This window comes from Osmerus mordax, chromosome 2, assembly GCF_038355195.1.
Source record: "Osmerus mordax isolate fOsmMor3 chromosome 2, fOsmMor3.pri, whole genome shotgun sequence".
Classification (NCBI taxonomy): domain Eukaryota; kingdom Metazoa; phylum Chordata; class Actinopteri; order Osmeriformes; family Osmeridae; genus Osmerus; species Osmerus mordax.
Window position 1 is genome coordinate 23,619,986 of NC_090051.1, and position 15,273 is coordinate 23,635,258.

Below are 15,273 nucleotides of genomic sequence, written 5' to 3' on the forward strand. Positions count from 1 at the left end.
TGCCTGAATATCACAGAACACCACCAGAAACTCTAATAACAAAACTCCGACTTAGCAGGCTCCATCAGAGAACTACAGTATCAGATTTGAATAATTTACACTTTGGCTTCAATCATGAATCTTTCTTCTTCACTTGCACAAAGCAAGCTGCCAGTGTAGTCTACTGCCTGGGCAGTATTCCATGCAGAAATACAGTTTGAGTCAAAAACTCAGTACCTGGCTTGACATTGGAAATGTTAGCACTATCACAGTCATGTGGAGATATGAAGTGAAGTGTCAGTAAGTCTGCACAAGTCTAAATTAAAAAAGTCCCCAATTCCATCTATGCAGCGTGTGCAGAGTAAGCCAGCTTAAGAATGTGCAGTTTTCCTGACCAAAAAAACACAGAAGTAACTCTTCTTGGTTAACCTGAGTGATTAATTATTTAGGATGCGATATTTGCATTATTTAGCAGTGCATAGTCATCATCTTATCAGCATACACAGACGAGAAAATTCAAACCCGGTTGAGTCCCTTTGAGGTCAGATGCTCAGAAGCACAGTGGCCCAGATCTCTTAACAACAAGGTGTCTGAGGCTTGTGGCGTCACCAAAACTAAAACCCTTAACACTGGAGGTGGAACGGTACTCGTATTGAACCGAGACGGTACGGGCGTCACGGTTCGGTGCATGAAATTACAGAGTATACACGGTATAAAAATTAAATAAAACTTGCGTGCAAATTAATTAATGCAATGCGGAACTACTGTTAGATACCTGTGTTCTTTAGGGACACCTAATCTGTTGCCCTGCTTTAGCTCTGAAGCTCTGATTGACGCCGCCGTGAGTCAGAGATAGCTAGCAGCACTAAGGACGAGCATGGCGAGTGGTGGCGACCCACGAGAGATAGAGGACCCGCCGGCCTCCAAGATCGCAAGTTTGGGAAAACTTTGGTTTCTCATTCAGTTACAGTAGTAGAGGCAAGAGAGTGGTGGATATGACGAGCACTGTGAGTCTGCGTTGTTCAGCAGTTGTGGGGTATGTGAGTGGAAATACATCTAACATGCTAACACATATGGATAAGAGCGTGTGCTAAATTACAAAAAATATCAGACGCCATCACCCAAGTGTGCCAATCACTGGAACGAGACAAAAAAACTCAAAATTATCCTCCCTACAGTGCTCAACCAGCCTTTAGATACACATAGGGAAAAAAACAAAATCACTGATGCAATCGGAATTTACATGTCATCTTCAATGCGCCCGTATTCACTCATAGAGGAACCTGGTTTGTTTTGCTTTTCCCTCCGAACTTGTACCAAACCGTAATGTGTGAACCGCGGTATAAACCGAACCGTGACTTCAGTGTACCATTCCACCCCTACTCAGCACACATGCCAAGTTAACAAGGATAACAACTCAATTGCACAATTATGTCACTTAATTGGGCTTAAAATGAGTTTTCAGATTAAAATTCTACTTTAAAAAGTTATTCGAATCTTCACACGTTTGGCGACGGATACATGGAGGAGGAACCTGGGTGGATTTCAGCTCACAGTCGTTTCTGCGGTTTCCATGGCAACCCACCAAGGTACCACAAAGATGACATTCATGGGGAGAGGGATGCACCCTTGTGCATTAAGGGGGTCAGGTGGCCAACAATGGTGGACCCTCAGAATGTCACAAATCTCATGCAAGTCTCAAATCTAATTCCACCTCTGCTCACTGTACAACAGTTTTGGTTAGATAATTACATTTTCAAGTACGGCTAATTGCATACTTGTTTAGAAAATTTTGAAAAATACGACCGTACAATAGGTCAAAAGGTTAGACAGGGAAAAGTGGAAGGGAAACTGAAGAAGTTAAATGAGTTCAGACCCGCTAGGTCATCTTATGAAGGTAGGCTGAATGATGAGGATGAATCTGTGGTACACCATGTGTGTCATCCGATAGCCCTCACAAATGAAAGATGCAACTCTTTATTTAAAACAACCGAGTGACAGATACATAACCAATTTTTTGCATCAGTTTTATATTTTTGTTATACAATTTAGTCAACTTGCATGACAGCACAAACCACATTAAGAAATGATCAATTAACTATGAGCATTCATTCATTCCAGTGAGTCTGAGAAGGTTTAACAACATGCTTGGGCACTATACTGCAGGGCCAGACAGCAGAAAGCCAGAACTGTGTTCCTCATCAAAGCCAGACAGCAGCAGAGGTAGTTAAGGGTGTTTATGGGCTGGTCCTGGTATGTAAAGAGAGAGGCGCTGAAGGGGAACTTTTAGTAGAAGACTGTCTGAAGTTCACACTGATGCCGAGCAAATGGTCTCTAGGCAGGCGATGTGCCACAGCAGTCACCCATGGCAACAACCTGACCAGGAGAATAATGTATTTGGACAACAGCCAGAAGAGTAGACCAACTCAGGGCCCCACCGAGGCAATCTCTCCTTTGCTGCTAACTGGCCAGAGTGGGAAAGACGTTGGACGAGTGCTGAAGAAATTGGTTGTCAAGGTCTCCCCTGAAGCCCTTTAATGCCAACTGTCATGAGTGCTGTCCTTTACAGCAACTAGGACCACACTCAAATGTCACTGACTGAAAGTGTTTTGTTTTTTAAACGATGACTTCTGATCAGTTTGCATTAAGCCAAATCCAAGTCAGAACCAATAGAAAATACGAGACATGTCTAACTAAAAGCAACCCATTTCTTCAAAAGATAGATTAAATGCATAACTCTGGAGTCTTTTGAAGTCTGACGTTAAATATGCACAGGGAAAACCGACAAAAGACTTTGGTTCTTGATAAAACGTCAGAAGGCAGAGGGATTTGCGTTTTATTTATCTATTACGAATGTGTCAGTCACACTCCCACAAAGAAGACTCCCTAATGATTTACTTGGTTCATGCATCAAGTCAAAAGGTAAAAACAGAGAGGGAACTGGATGTGAACGTCCCATTTCATTACCCCACTTTGCGAAGCAAAATAGATTACATGCCTCTGACATGGATTCCAAAGTATCTAACCACATTCATAAAAGAACAGTAGTGTAATATTCATAGTACATTTAGGTGGGAATCTACTGTATTTTCCTGCCAGCAATTTTGCAAATAAATGGAAAAAGATAGAGGCCAAAACATATTAATACAGTTAGGTCAAGATGTGCTTTAAGTGCAGACTTTCAGCTTTAATTTCAGGGTATTTACATCCAAATCAGGTGAACGGTGTAGGAATTACAATACATTTTATATGTGCCCCCCCCCCCTTTTTAAGGGACCAAAAGTAATAGGACAATTGGCTGCTCAGCTGTTCCATGGCCAGGTGTATGTTATTCCCTCATAAAGGGAGTTCGTCATTTCATTGACAAGGAGCAGATAAAAGGTCTAGAGTTCATTTCAAGTATGGTATTTGTGTTTGGAATCTGTTGCTGTCAACTCTCAATATGAAGTCCAAAGAGCTGTCACCACCAGTGAAGCAAGCCATCGTTAGGCTGAAAAATCAAAACAAATCTATCAGAGAGATAGCAAAAACATTAGGTGTGGCCAAATCAACTGTTTGGTACATTCTTAAAAAGAAAGAACACACTGGTGAGCTCAGCAACACCAAAAGACCCGGAAGACCACGGAAAACAACTTTGGTGGATGACAGAAGAATTCTTTCCCTGGTGAAGAAAAACCCCTTCACAACAGTTGGCCAGATCAAGAACACTCCAGGAGGTAGGCGTATCTGTGTCAAAGTCAACAATTAAGAGAAGACTTCACCAGAGTAAATACAGAGGGTTCACCACAAGATATAAACCATTGGTGAGTCTCAAAAACAGAAAGACCAGATTAGAGTTTGCCAAAAAACATCTAAAAGAGCCTGTACAGTTCTGGAACAACATCCTATGGACAGATGAGACCAAGATCAACTTGTACCAGAATGATGGGAAGAGAAGAGTATGGAGAAGGGAAGGAACTGCTCATGATCCAAAGCATACCACCTCATCAGTGAAGCATGGTGGAGGTAGTGTTATGGCGTGGGCATGTATGGCTGCCAATGGAACTGGTTCCCTTGTATTTATCGATGATGTGACTGCTGACAAAAGCAGTAGGATGAATTCTGAAGTGTTTCGGGCAATATTATCTGCTCAGATTCAGCCAAATGCTTCAGAACTCATAGGACGGCACTTCACAGTGCAGATGGACAATGACCCGAAGCATACTGCGAAAGCAACCAAAGCGTTTTTTAAGGCAAAGAAGTGGAATGTTCTGCAATGGCCAAGTCAATCACCTGACCTAAATCCAATTGAGCATGCATTTCACTTGCTAAAGACAAAACTGAAGGGAAAATGCCCCAAGAACAAGCAGGAACTGAAGACAGTTGCAGTAGAGGCCTGGCAGAGTATCACCAAGGACGAAACGTCTATGGGTTCCAGACTTCAGGCTGTCATTGACTGCAAAGGATTTGCAACCAAGTATTAAAAGTGACAATTAGATTTATGATTGTTAGTCCAATTATTTTCAGTCCCTTAAAAAGGGGGGGGGCACATATAAAATGTGTTGTAATTCCTACACCGTTCACCTGATTTGGATGTAAATACCCTGAAATTAAAGCTGAAAGTCTGCACTTAAAGCACATCTTGATTGTTTCATTTCAAATCCATTGTGGTGGTATACAGAGCCAAAATGATGAAAATTGTGTCAATGTCCAAATACTTATGGACCTAACTGTATGCAGTGTAGACTACAGGTAAACAGCATATTCAATATAAATCTCTTACGCTCCGAGAAAGATATGATTTGATCTAAAGGTGCTGAAGCAGTCTTGGTGTTAGACTACATCATACCTCTGTTGAGAGCACAGAATAGGGAAGAGGTTGGGACTCCATAGGAAACAAACCCCAAGGTCGGTTTCTGAACTCCCTCAATCTCCCCTAGAGGGACTGGAACTCGCAGGCCCTTAAGTTCTCAGCTCATCAGCCAGTGACAAGCATTTCCCCCTCAGAGAACAACATTATAATAACACTGTAATGCCACTCAAATATTTTTTGTATGTGTAATGAGCAGGGCATTCTCAAGTCCAACAGCAACTACTGAGGAAACATGCTACCTGACAGCTTTAAGGACTTAAGTCATAATGAAGTAGGCCTTGTGTTTACCTTTCACACCCACACAAATCTTTAACCCTCCTGGAGTTGGCTGCACCTTAAAATTAAGAAATCTTTCATAGGAGAACATTTGTAAATCGGTCAATATAGACCGAAAAACGGTTATTGAAAACTAATCTTAGATAGCTTACTTACACTGCAAAATCCATTTAGGGTTCAATAAACAATATAATCCATACTGATAAAATATATCAAAAGCTTTTATCCTTAACAGTACATTTAGAAACAAATAGTAATAAAGATGCACATAAAGATTCAGAATCTCAAAACATTGTATGCACGCACGCAAAACAAACAAACAAACTGTTCCTCACGGACATGCCAGTTCAGCATCAAACAACAGCAGAGATTATTGGCATGAGAAGGCAGATTTGAAGTATCAAAATTCATTTTAATGTCAACTAAGTTTATGAGGGCAACTGGGAGGAAACTATATACAATGCCAGCTGATTGGGTTGGGGCAGACTGAATACTGCAAGATTGGGGGAGTGGGTGGTAAATATATATATATACGACCTGCAGACATTTCAGGCCTGCTGCCATGAGATATGCAGTTCCACCACCCAGCAGAAGATGAATAGACTCCTCCACACTCCCCATAAGGCACTAAACAATACCAATAAAATTCAGATAATTCCTGACGATTCATTATACCAAGTAGCATACTACTGATTGTCAGAGGTGACAAACATCCTTCTCCTGCAGTACCAGGGTGGCTGCAGCTCAGAATGAATGGAGAATCAAAACTAATGAGTGTGTAATGAATGGCACCCATCTTGAAATGAAAGGGCCATAAAAGGCTGTTAAAGATGGTGGGTGTAAAAAGCAACGTTTTTTTCTCCCCTCATCCTGCAGGATATTCCCTAAATTTAAGCTTCAACTACGAGACAGACATGCACATTTAGAAATAACATGTCAGTCGTCACTTAAAAAGGCACTGGCTTACAAAATACATTTTTCATCGCCTCAAACAATAGCAACATCAATGGCGCCGATGCCAGACTGCCTGCCTGGTCCAGCTCATCTGCCTGCCTGGTCCAGCTCATCTGCCTGCTCCAAACACACTCATCCTGTCCTGAGTCTGAACAGAGGGTTTGACAGGCACCGGATAAACGTGTTTAAAATTATTAAAGTTCTTACTGAATAATACAAAGAGGAGGAGTCTTGTCTTAAAGTGTGGCTTGAGTGGTCATCATTATATTATAATAGAGTTGTTCAAACTCTCAATACACGTCAGAAGAACATATCCAAACTGTACTGGTTGCTGTTTTGGTCCTGCATATTGTCATTATCTATAAGAAAAAAATATAAGTAGTGACTAAGGGGAATTAATTTGTTTACTACAGTACATTACAATAATATTAAAGATTAACTTTGTGAAAGTAGGATTCTCTCCAAGTAATTGATGGGAAGATTGCTATGGGTGTAGAGACACAACATGCAAACCACTCAATGCAGGCATTGTAACTTGGTTACTAAATATACAGCTCTGGAAAAAAAGAGACCATGCACCTTTTTCTTTCCTTAAAAAAAAAAGTTGAGGACAATTTTGAGTGAGGAACAGAAGGGAAAAATGTGCCACTGCAAATTTTACCCTTCACACTGGAGTTGCTTTGGATCACTCCAGTGCGTTCAAAATACTCCGTAATAGACTTTACTGACTGAATTTGCTGAACAAGTCTGACCTATTCCGGTGACAGTCAGAAATTCCTGCAAAATGTCAATGGGTAGACCCTAGTAATGAATACAAATTAGTTCTCCCAGCCCCAACTTTAACAGACAATGAAGACTAACTCAAGTTGAACTAGAAAATAGGGTTGGAAATGAAGAACTGGCTCCACAAGGCCAAATGAGAACCAAACGAGAGATGCCCTTTAGCGGTGTCTATCTTTCCCACCATCCCACCCTCATAGTACAAAGGTTTCATCAAATGCAATGGTCGTTATGCTGTACACCGTTCCTCTTAAAACACATGTTTCTGCATTTCATTTACTTCTGCTTGACTGAGACACTTTGTCCACAGCGTAGCAAACTAGCCGGTAAATAAGTAGAAACGCCAGGAAGCTGTTAAGAGTCATCCACAGTGGCAGCATGGCAGGTCCCAGTGGACCAAATATCAACTCATGCAAGTCCACAAGGCTTATTGATAAAGGCTATAAATAAGTGACAGCACAGTGTTGGTTGCGTTTTGTTGCAGGTAACTAGTGCAGTGCCGATACCGGGAGTCAGGTGGCTGAGCGGTGAGGGAGTCGGGATAGTAATCCGAAGGTTGCCAGTTCGATTCCCGGTCATGCCAACTGATGTTGTGTCCTTGGGCAAGGCACTTCACCCTACTTGCCTCGGGGGAATGTCCCTGTACTTTCTGTAAGTCGCTCTGGATAAGAGCGTCTGCTAAATGACTAAATGTAAATGACTAAATGTATCCTTGTAGACAAACACACTAGTAAACCTTGCACCATCTGGTGCCAAGAAAAGTTAATTGAATATTAATACCCCACATGTTAGTTATATATGAAACCATCTGTTATTGCGATTAAATGTTTTCAGCTCTGCGATTCAAATTGTAAAATCTATGGCATTGCTACTAGAACTAGTAGGCTACCTAGAACTCTAAACCAACTGCTACTGGAGGGACTAGCACAATGTAGTCCTCCGATTACGTTTGCGTAAATCCAAACCAAAAAGACATGTCGCTAATGTAGAAAGGCACTATATAAATACAGTCCATTTACAGTTCCAAGTTTTAGTCAGCCAGTTGGGGTGCCTATGCATGGGTTGTGTGACTTGAGCCCATTAAGCTGGAAGTTATTTGCAATGAGATCACACATCCTATTGAAATAATTATAATTATAAGTATAATAGCTTACATTTCTTGGTTCCTTAATCATTTAGCAATGCTTCAGCATTACTGCAGGATATTGCTACAGCATTTTACCAAGAGTGAATGTAACAGGAATACGGGGACCTCAGATGTAATCCAGTTGTTGTGCAACGTTGTCAAGAGGAAGTCTCTCCTGTCAGCACTGGCCAAGAAGACGAGCAGATGGAGACATCCAGAAGGACGAGCTTTGAGCTAGATCATACCTCTGCTGTTTGACTTGAAGGGGAAATAATACCATTAAAAACTATACTATGCTGGTACCCAAATAACAGAGCCATGGTTACATTTAGTCATTTAGCAGACGCTCTTATCCAGAGCGATAAAAATATAACCAAATTTGCTGCACTCAGGAGAAAATTGATCTGACTTTGCTGTTCTCTCCACCCCCTTAAACACCAGGCACCATCATTCAACAGGTTATTTTTTCAATACCCATCTTGATCTGGTCAGACACTTCTCCCACAACAGACTCAGGAGATTTGAGTTTCCTTGTGTGGAACTTTGTCCCGCCTGGTTCAAACAGCAGCACAGAACGCTACCGTGAGCTGTGCTTAAGTAGCTTGTCACGTTCTCTGGGCTGAACAGCACAAACATGTCCACAGATAAAGGGATGGCCTTTCCAATGAGAACCATCATCTCTCAGACCAAGACTAGGAGCAGACCGTGTACAGTATGGCTTTAAGAAATCACATCCTCGTCAGTCTCTTCAACATGAAATGCCATGACCTTCTGGTGAAGATTAACATCTACTACAGTAACAATACAGCAGTCTGAAGTGCTGTGTAACTGTGCTGTGTGTTTCAAAAGATCTTATAAATGGTACATGACTTGTTACCAGGGCCAATACAGGCATGGAGGGCCACAGGCCACAGAGATTAATAAATAAACAATGGAAGCACCTAAAAGCCATTAAAATAATTAAATGTATTCCTTATGGAGGTATGTCTCATGTCCTTCAGCTTGACTTGCTCAGGGGTCAGAGAGACTTGCTGTAAGACTGCCTTTACAATGGCTTTCACATTCCTGTCTGGATACTATAGAAGAGCAAGACTCATCAAATACCTCCAGCAATTCTCCCCCAGACAGGGCATCACAACTGGCTCTATGCTAAGTGGTTTCTTGTGTTGCCGACTACAGCACATTAAGGTCAGTTCAGCCTTGAGGATCAACCAGTCAAGAGGCTTACCATTTGCTAAAGACAGGGCCCAAAACAAGCCCTCAGCCTTCAGGAGGAAAAGCCATTAAGTGTTTCCCACAGGAACCATTAGTAATGTGAGGTTATGTTAACGATTCTATGATTTGGGTGCTTTGTCTGCAGTCGAGCTGTGTCAAGCTGTGATGCACCTTAGTCCTCTAGCTGGAGAAACAAGTGGAATAGGACAAATCCTGAGCCTAGCACCAGGTCACTTACATCAAGTCCACCAAACAGTTATAAGAATACAAAAAGAAAAGTCTAAAGTATTTTAGCAATATTATATCAAAAGGAAGCCAGGCCCTATGTCATGTTACCTGTTTCATTAACAATTTTACCTTGTTTTGTTTGCTTCTACTTGGTAGATGTATTTACTTGTTGATTAATTTGTTGGTCTAAGAGCAACACCAAAAGCTGTGCCCAGACCCAGCACTGCAGGGAGTAGAATCATGAAACTACAACTGCTCTCTCAATCTACTGCTAGTCTAATGTTTAGTAAAACTGTGTTGACCCATTGAAATGGTTGCTTTCCATATTTAGGTACTCGCTTTTGATGTAGTGAAATGTTAAGTGTTTTGAGAGACTAAAATCCAAAATAAATGGTCAACTTTTATTAATTCAGGTTTGAGGTCACCGTTTTCATTACCATTAACCACTGGAGCATTTTATCAGTTAGAACCTTCTTCAGACCATGTATCCATGCATCTTTTTTGTTTCCACATTGAGAGCCATTTGGGTTGAAACGATGCTTCTTTAGAAAAACTATTTATGCAAAGTAACTGAATCATTGAGATGTTCGAGCACTGAATGTTAGGATTCAATTTCCAGTGTTCCTAGGACTTGAACTGTATTTACATTTTCTATTATGATTCTTGGGCTCAGGCAGTTCCAGATAGACTTCCCAACTGACACACATAGTATGAATAACAAAAGGACTCCATCCCAGTTTGGAGAGCCTTTATTCAATAACAACAATAACCGCCTCCATGGAGAAATGAAGACAGAGCTTTCACTATACGAGAGAAAGGGGCGATGTTGATAACCACAATGCATTCAGCTAACTAATTTGCAAGAGACTATGAGTGACTGAATTGTTTGGTATGTGCAGTAGGTTGAATACCAGTGCCAAACCAATCAACAGCTCTGACATTTAAAAAGTCAACGGCCTAGACAAGCAAAGCACAAGTATCAATTACCTTGGCTTCACGCACGTACGGCTCACGTGTTGGGCTGTCCTTATGTTGTACCTGAAAAGGAGCCGTTCAGACACACACATCCATCTAATCTCAGAAGCAAATTGACAGCATTTGGATGATTGGTTAATGGCAGTTTCTCATGTCCAAGTTTGAGACATTCCTGGTGTCCTGTCCTTCTCAGTTCTGAGTGATGTTTTACTAGTACAAGTGGAGGCTCAGACATGGCTTGGATTTCTCACTACGTATCAGGTCAAAAGTACTTTCAGATCGATAAAGAAAAGCTCTAACATGCCCTGGAGAAAAACAACGCTGTGTGAAGATGAACTTACAATGATGAAGTTCTGTGACAGTGAGGGATGGGCAGTCATGGTTGATAGTGATGATGTTATCAGTCACTCGGAGAATGATCTTGGATCAAGTGAGGAACGGTCTGGAAGGACGAGCATGAACAAATTGAGGTACCAGCACAACAAGCTCTAGCTCTGTACAAAACGGAGTAAGGATCAATGATGAAACTATCAAATTGTAACAAATGAGGCCTTGTCACTATTCACTTCACTTATCACTACTTATTAAAAAGCCTTGGCTGTACCAATGCTATCATCATGAGGACACTAAATGTATGTAGATCGGACATCACATCAATGATAAGTGCTGGCAATGATAGTTCACCATCCACTTGGGTCCTTACACAAAACAGTAACATCCCACATTACTACAGTGACGAGCCTTCTGTCTCTATTCACTTCTCTACATACAGCAGTGCCATGCTATGACAGACAAAACCATCCATCTAGCTGAACCTGAACGCTGGAATTTAACCAGCAGCCTTCACCAGTGTCTGCACAAACATGCCAGCTCAAGCAAGTCCTTTACCTGAGGCTGTGCCCTGTCACATGACAATTCTGGGACTCTTTCCCTTTTTTAGCTGAATAAGATGTTTCCTCGCCTTACTTATGACCTTAATTTAACTCTGAGCTTGAAATAATTTCCATGACCACTTCTGCTTCTCGCTGAGGAAATGAAAATGCTCTTCTGGATTGGAACTTCACCCTGAGCCTTCAGGCTAACTTACACTGATTTGCAAAATGGATTGGATATTCATTGCATACAATATGAGCCCAAAGGCATCACACATGGAAGCTCTTGGAAGAGCAAAGCATTAAGGAAACTGGAGCATGGTGTCTATGAACATTATACGAGAAACTGGAGTTACTTTGATAGCTTTCACTGCATGCAGTTAGAGTGAAGTTATATCTCGTACCCATTTTCAATTGGAGCAATCGTCAGGTAATTGCGTGCAAATTGCAGCAGCGTATGAACCAGTCTCTTTTGAATCCTCATTTCACAACAATGCTCAGAAAATAGTCTTACTTAAGAGACCAAATAAAAGAGAAGTCTGAAGAAAAACCAGAAGTGGGTTTAGGATTAAGAAAAGGAAATTCACCCAGCCCCATTTAAAATAGAAAACCTGCTTCATACAAGAATGAAAATATCAACAGTTATGTACATTTCTTCAGTCCCTATTTGATTCATTATTTTTGGTTGCTCATGCTCCAGTTTAATGATCTGTCTCGACACTTAACAAACCATTGCATTTAAGTGGAATTACATGAACACACCAATATACTGTAGATACTGGAATAATATAGCGTTTCCAACAAAACTTTAGACGTGAAATATGTCGCTTGGTATCATCTCGCTCAACAGACCAAGTTAAATCTGGTACCAAGGAGAAAGTACTGTGCAGCTATTAAGTGAAGCTTCTAATAAAATAAAAAGGTAAATTGTATCCCTGACCACACCACCACCACATTGAGAGAGACAGACAGGATCCATGCTATCCTCAGTAAACAGACAATGCTAAACAGCAGAATCTACATCGACGGTAGAAAGTTCAAAAGAACATCGGTGATACAAACAGCAGTATCGCTGTTGCATTCATCAGTAAATTAGCAAGATTACACTAATAATTTCATCACAGCATTTTGCACGACCCGCGCGGATCATCCCGTTTACACAGTATGACCTCCATGAGAGCAACACATTTTTGTACGGCGTGCAATGGCTTGATTTGTGTCTCGTTTAAAATAAGCGTCGGGGGTCAGTCAATTTGTTTGGAAAGTTAGCTTTGGGACGACTCCGACAGTCGATTTACAAAAACATTTTTGAAACACTTTTCCATTCACATCCGTTCGGTGTGACTGATGTCAAACTTGGTTTTCCACTTGAGTTGCGCATCCATGTTGCTTAGTGGAATGAACCTGCCACTTTCATAATCTAGTAATAAATTTATTATGCTACATACGACGATAGACTGTGATTCTACGGAGAAACGCAATACATCTAAGTTCGTGGAAAAATACGTCAGACTCAAAACACCAACAAACTTAATGTGTTGCACTGGACGATGCGAAAACGGTTTAGTAATTCACAAAATGTTAACTGTGCATTCAGAGGACAACACTCAAATCAACCTGTTTAAATCACTGTTTTGAAAACTCCAAACACGCAAAAAGATAACATTTCACGTACCAATGAACACGATAGTCCCGCTGTCCTGAACACGCTCCTCGTCGTCGCTCCACATCAACTAACTCTCCCTCCCTGCTCTCCTCGCCGCAGCTGCTGGAGAAGTTGGCTGACGTCAACCTAGCCTACTTGGTAAATGTCCACTGGAATTGCCAACCAGCTGCACATTTAAAGCGACAGATCAGCAGTGGTGACAAGCAATTCCCCAGCATCCATGTTAAAAAATATTTTATCCTCACTTTTTAGTTTAAGAAAGTATTGGTTGTGCACGGAGCTGGGCAAGTTATTTGATATGAAGAGAAAAGTATCACTTTTTGAAAGATTGTTGTATATCTCGATGTCTCAGCAAATTCCTACCTTAATTAAAATCAGTATACAGTGCATGTGTTTAATGGTGGAGTAATGTATTTCTGTCAGGCAGCTGTATTGTACGTTTCAAACATGGATTTTGTTCTCTGCTTCCCATTGTTTTCCACAAGTTCATTAAACTTCCAATTCATTCCATCTTTTACTTCTTCTAAAGATAAAGTATACATTTTCACTGGTTAAAGTCAGGGTTCCTATATGTAATATGACAGCAATTTTGTGCAGAAAGATCCATCTGTTGCTCTAAAGTGAAAGGCAAATTCCTGTGAAATCTCTGTGAAATATTGGCGATTTCATAGAATCAGAATCAGAATCAGAATTCGGTTTATTCGCCATGTATGTTATACAAACACGGAATTTACTGTGGCAGGGAGGTGCAAAACACTAAACATATACAGATCTTAGATAAAGTAAAAGTACAAAAGTTTAACTATTTCTAAGAACTAAACAATCTAAGAATACAACAATTTAAATATAAAATAAAATATATATAAAAATAAGAATAATGAGCAGCGTGAATGGTCAACATAGTGCAATCGGATACTGAGATAAAGTGGCTTATGCATACTGAAATGAAATTAGATGGACTTATAATAGTAAAATAAGTGAATGAATGCCAAGCGTTTGCTGTGCTGACGTTGTGATGTGAGTTTCCAGAGATAACACGTCACTCCCCAGAGGGCGTGACGATGGGGAGTCTTGGAAGCAGCCTCATGAAACAGGTTAAACAGACGTTAAGGTATAATATCAGTTTTCAGTTAAAAACTAAAATCTTCACATTATTTCAGATGTTTTCCCCGTTTACCCCGCTCCTCATCTCCCTCCACTGGCCTCCCATCACGGCCCGTATCAGATTCAGGACCCTGGTACTGACCTTCCGAGCGGTGAACAGGACTGCTGCACCCGACTACATCAAGTGTATATGCTCCAGCCTTACACCCCCACCCGCCACCTACGGTCTTCTTCTGACAACCTTCTGGTGGTCCCACCGCTCAAGAGCGCCCTGTCCCAACACAAGCTCTTCTCCTGTCTGGCCCCCCAATGGTGGAATCAACTTCCCACCTCCATCATGTATGCTTCATGTTTTGGGCTACCCGCAATGTTTGGGGCATCTCATTGTTATGATCAGTGACCTATGCACTTTTGTAAAGCTCTCTCTTGGAAGTCGCTTTGGATAAAAGCGTCTGCTAAATGCATAAATGTAATGTAAATGTTCTCAATCTTCACAATTTTACATATTCAACAGTATGAATATGTTTTTATGTTAATTTATGAATGATTTTTTTTAAATTACAAATAGTGTTTGTATATCTTGAAAATGTATATAAAATACCAATTTAGGTTGAATACAAGATGACTTGTATAATTTCCACAGGGGTGAGTCAGGGTTCAAGGATCAGAGTGGTTCAGGTCAAAGTGTTCACATTAGAAAGACAAGTGGTCTGTTACCCACTTCCATTAGTTCTTTATGCCAATATTCACTCCTGGATCTAGGCTGGGTTTCAGGGGGTGGGTTCCTCTACCTGTTACTACAACCATGATGCTTTCACTTAATAATGAAATACCGATTTCTTGCCCCACAAAGATTATGAAGCATGCAAGAATGCTAGAGAGTGGGTGTTAAAAATCAGAGTAAAATCAGAAGAAAATGTTCCCCCTTTTTACTGCTTACAGATCAAGACATCCAATTTTACTGTGGCCAATGCCTACAATATAAAATGCTCTGTATATGATGTTATTGTTGAATACAAATAGTAGAGAGAGATTTTTGGAATTTGATGCTTAAATAAAACATTCTCAGATAGACCTAATTTTCTTCCATGCGACAAGCCCACGAAAACCATGGGAAACCAGGAAACAGGACCTGGTACGCAAACATCAACCATCCTGGAGTCTAGCTGATGTGAAAACCACTGTGTGGAAAACAGCAGATATAGCAAGCCTTTGTGTGGGCTTTGAAGTGGCATCCACAACATCA

The 15,273-nt window shown here is 40.9% G+C and overlaps 1 protein-coding gene across 4 annotated transcripts in view; it reads right to left on the bottom strand.

The window, feature by feature from the left end:
• Window positions 1–12,992, bottom strand: part of LOC136960963 (PTB domain-containing engulfment adapter protein 1) — a 46,881-nt gene extending 33,889 nt beyond the window's left edge. For all 4 annotated transcript variants that reach the window (XM_067255099.1, XM_067255100.1, XM_067255096.1 and 1 more), the window contains exon 1: window positions 12,933–12,992. The gene's annotated coding sequence lies outside the window, so the exon portion shown is untranslated. The remainder of the gene's footprint in view (window positions 1–12,932) is intronic.
• Between the last annotated feature and the right edge of the window lie 2,281 nt (window positions 12,993–15,273).